This window comes from Cebus imitator, unplaced genomic scaffold (genome assembly GCF_001604975.1).
Source record: "Cebus imitator isolate Cc_AM_T3 unplaced genomic scaffold, Cebus_imitator-1.0 Scaffold280, whole genome shotgun sequence".
Classification (NCBI taxonomy): domain Eukaryota; kingdom Metazoa; phylum Chordata; class Mammalia; order Primates; family Cebidae; genus Cebus; species Cebus imitator.
The window spans coordinates 3379678-3383912 of NW_016107595.1; the positions used below are offsets into that span (position 1 = coordinate 3379678).

The 4235-nt window shown below is 43.4% G+C and overlaps 1 protein-coding gene across 6 annotated transcripts in view; it reads left to right on the forward strand.

Moving 5' to 3' along the window:
- GATAD2A (GATA zinc finger domain containing 2A) overlaps nt 1-4235 on the forward strand; it is a 125018-nt gene that overhangs the window by 13888 nt on the left and 106895 nt on the right. The window lies entirely within an intron of this gene.

Sequence of the window (4235 nt, forward strand, 5' to 3'; positions counted from 1 at the left end):
TTTTTTTTTTTGAGACAGAGTCTCATTCTGTTGCCCATGCTGGAGTGCAGTGGCAGTAGTGACACAGCTCACTACAGCCTTGACCTCCCAAGCTCAAGCCTGCTAATTTTTATATTCTTTTTTGTAGGGATGGGGGTTTTGCCATGTTGCCCAGGCTGGTCTGAAACTCCTGGGCTCAAATGATCTGCCCACCTGGGCCTCCCAAAGTGCTGAGATTACAGGCGTGAGCCATCTTGCCCAGCCAATTTTTAAACTTTCACTGCAGTTTCAAATTTTAGCCTTTATATTTAATCTCTCAAATTGTCTCTATTCAAGGTTAACTTTTTGACCTAAATTTGAAGTAAATATCTTACTCTTCCCAAAACAGGAGTTGGTTACATATAGAACTGATTATGTGGGCATGCAAGAGGGGATGGTTGTTTATTATCAAGCTGTGAAAGAGAAAACAAACTAGAAAGGCACTCCACCTGTGTTTTTAAAAATAGATTATGGGCATTTCACTATAAATGGGGGTTTGGGGAGTACGCATCCTGTTAGGAAAAAAATTTGGGAGGAATGTTTTCCCAAGTTGGAAGATCTGTCATTTAACAAATGGGGAATAGGGTGTGAAATAGATGCCAAGTTTTAAAAATAATGTTTTTCTGCATGTCCAACCAAGGATATTTATTAGACTGATGATGTGACTAACTCTTTGCTTGGCAGGTTTGAATAGGCTGATCTCTAGACTCGAGGCTGTCATACAGCCTTTTTGTTTTACCTGGTAGTTTTCTGAATTTTTTTTTTTAATCTTTAATTCATAGAAAACCGTTTACTTCTTAACTATTCAAGACTTAAAATTGATCCAAGTTAGGTGGGATTTTTTTTGGAAACCATATGTAGACACAAAAGAGATATTCCTTGCCAACTAGTGACACATGGCAGATGAAGACAGAGTGGGAGATACACTTCCGGTTCAGGACAGCCCTTGTGAGCAGTTTGTGCTTAACCCTTTAGGGGAACATTCGTATCCAGAACCTTGGAGAAGCAGGACAGCGCCAGGGCCACACAGAGACTCACTCTGGACAGAGTCTGCCTAACTGCAGATGGAGCCTGAACCCCGCGCTGCAGAAACACTGAGTGTAAGGAATAGTGGTTAGAAATGACATTCAAAACAAACACACACTAACAAAGTGGACCATCCCTAGAGAGTTGCGGAGCTTTTCAGCATAAATAATGGGGATGGGGACTACGGGGGCTGCTGACCCATGTCCCACAAACTCCTGATCTAGTGTCAGAATGTCATGAATGCAAAGATGACCCTTGTAGCAGAGGTAATGCATTGGAAGTATTGTATTTTTCATAAAGCATCACTGTAAGAGTCCCTGTAACTATTTTCTGGTCCCTCCCCAAGAATCAAGAGTATCAAAGTATTAAGGAAATAAAAATCACTTAATTAATCTTTTCCTTTCCTTTCCCAGCCAATTTCATTGTAATCTCACCATGTAAACACGAATTTGGGGGGAAATAAACTTTAAAATGATTGTCCCTTAGAGATTGTTGTTATATTGTCTCTAAACTTAATGAAAACAGTTTTAAAGTTTAGGGTACTAAAAATGCAAAGTACAGGAAGTAGGACAGGGAGTGGTGACTCCTGCCTATAATCTTAGCACTTTGGGAGGCAGAGGATTGCTTGAGGCTAGGAGTTTGAGACCAGCCTGACCAACATGGTGAAACACTGTCTTGACTAAATGTACAAAAATTAGCCGGTGTGGTAGCATGCGCCTGTTGTGTCAGCCAGTCCGGAGGCTTCTGCACAAGAATCACTTGACCCCCAGGAGTGGAGGTTGGAGTGAGCTGAGATCACACCATTGCACTCCAGCCAGGGCAACAGAGCAAGACTCTGTCTCAAAAAAGAAAGAAAAAAGAAAGTAATCAGTGCTCTTTTTTCATAAGGGTAATTAAAAGAAAAAAACTTGTGTACTTTTTGTGTGTGCGTGTACTTTTTATTTTTTTGAGTCACAATCTCGCTCCTTTGGCCAGGCTGGAGTCCAGTGAGTCTCGACTCACTGCCTCTCGGATTCAAGTGATTCTCCTGCCTCAGCCTCCTGAGTAGGTGGGACTACAGGCACGTGCCACCACACCCGGCTGAGTTTTTGTGTTTTTATTTGTATTTTATTTATTTATTTTTTAAGACAGAGTCTTGCTCTGTTGCCCAGGCTGGAGTGCAGTGGCACAATCTTGGCTCACTGCAACCTCTGCCTCCCGGGTTCAATCAAGTCTCCTGCCTCAGCCTCCTGAGTAGCTGGAATTACAGGTGCGTGCCACCATGCCCAACTAATTTTTTTTTTTTGGTATTTTGTGGTAGAGAAAGGGTTTCACCATGTTGGTCAGGCTGTTCTCGAACTCCTGACCTTGTGATCCCCCGCCTTGGCCTCGCAAAGTGCTGGGATTACAGGCGTGAGCCACTGCACCTGGCTGATTTTTTTGTATTTTTAATAGAGACGTGGTTTCACCATGTTGACCAGGATGGTCTCGATCTCTTGACCTCGTGATCCACCCGCCTCGGCCTCCCAAAGTGCTGGGATTACAGGCTTGAGCCACCGCGCCCGGCCCCCAGCCTTTTATTATTATTATTATTTTATTTTTTAATTTTTTTTTTTGAGATGGAGTTTCGCTCTTGTTGCCCAGGCTGGAGTGCAGGGTGGCGCAATCTTGGCTCACTGCAACCTCTGCCTCTTGGATTCAATTGATTCTCCTGCCTTAGCCTCCCAAGTAGCTGGGAGTACAGGTGTGAACCACTGCTCCTGGCCTTTAGTGTACCTTTTGAATGAACAACTTGTGTATTCTTTAGAGACTTTCTCAGAAAATATGTAGGAACCCAGTATCACTGAGAGCAATAATCTCAGAATTGGCTAAACCTACATAACTTGGTCTGTTTAACTTAGGTCTGCTTAGTTTGTGAATTTGAGTAGTTGACTTCATTCTGTTTTCAGAGGGAAAAACATTTAGGAAGTTTAAAGGATAATGAATCCATTCTTTTTCAGCCCTTTTCTCCCCAAAGTCCCCAACTCCAGGTGTTTTGGTATAGTTGGCTCTGGCCTTTGCCCCGGCTGTTTTTAATGCCTGGGGCGCTCATCATAACTCATCCCTTAACAGCTGGCTCAAATGTCAATCCACAAAGATTTACCAGACCCCTCTGGGAAGGAAGCTGTCCTTTCCTCTGTGATTCCTCAGTCTTTCTTGTTTGTTTGTTTCTGAGACGAAGTCTTGCTCTGTTACCCAGGCTGGAATGCAGTGGCTCATCTCAGCTCACTGCAACCTCTGCCTCCCAGGTTCAAGCAATTCTCCTGCCTCAGCCTCCTGAGTCACTGGGATTACAGGTGCCTGCCACCGTGTCCAGCTAATTTTTGTATTTTTAGTAGAGACAGGGTTTCGCCATGTTGGCCAGGCTGGTCTCAAACTCCTGACCTTGTGATCTGCCTGCCTCAGCCTCCCAAAGTGCTGGGATTACAGGCATGAACCACTGTGCCCAGCCAGTTCCTCAGTCTTTCTTATGAATACATTTTCTGCATTGGAATCATTTTGTGTCTTTCAGTGGCACCAGCCTGTCAGCTTCTGGAGTATGTGCCTGTAAGCTTCTTGGGCTGCAGAACCCTTGGGATGAGTGGTCTCTCAGTTGCCAATCAGCGTTGATCACATAAGTCATCTTGTATGTTGTCCACCAAGAACTTCAAAGAAATTTTCTGATTTCTGTTCAAGTACAGTACCTTGAACATTCAGTAGGTGATGCTACTCTTTTTCAGTAGTTTCACACTACTTTGGAGCCTTTGGCCAATTTCTGCTATAAAAGCAGACATCAACATGGAATTCGACCCCAATTTCTTTTCTTCAGTCCCTCAGTTGTGTAGGGACAGGCTCAGGTGGTGTTTAGAAGTTTGTGAGTACACTTGAAAGATCATTAGACTATTTTCCTGTGGTTAAGGTAGAAAGTGGCTTAGCTATTATTAGTGGGATGTGGTCTATGAAAGACAATGAAGTTTAAAATGAATTTGGAAGATTTTTTCTGTTGTTGTTTTGAGACAGGGTCTCACTCTGTCACCTAGGCTGTAGTGCAGTGCCACAATCATGGCTCACTGCAGCCTCAAACTTCTGGGCTTGAGTGATCCTTCTCTCTCAGCTCCCTGAGTAGCTGGAGCTACAGGCATGTGCCACCATACTTGGCTAATTTTTTTTCTTTCTTTTTTTTTTTTTTTTTT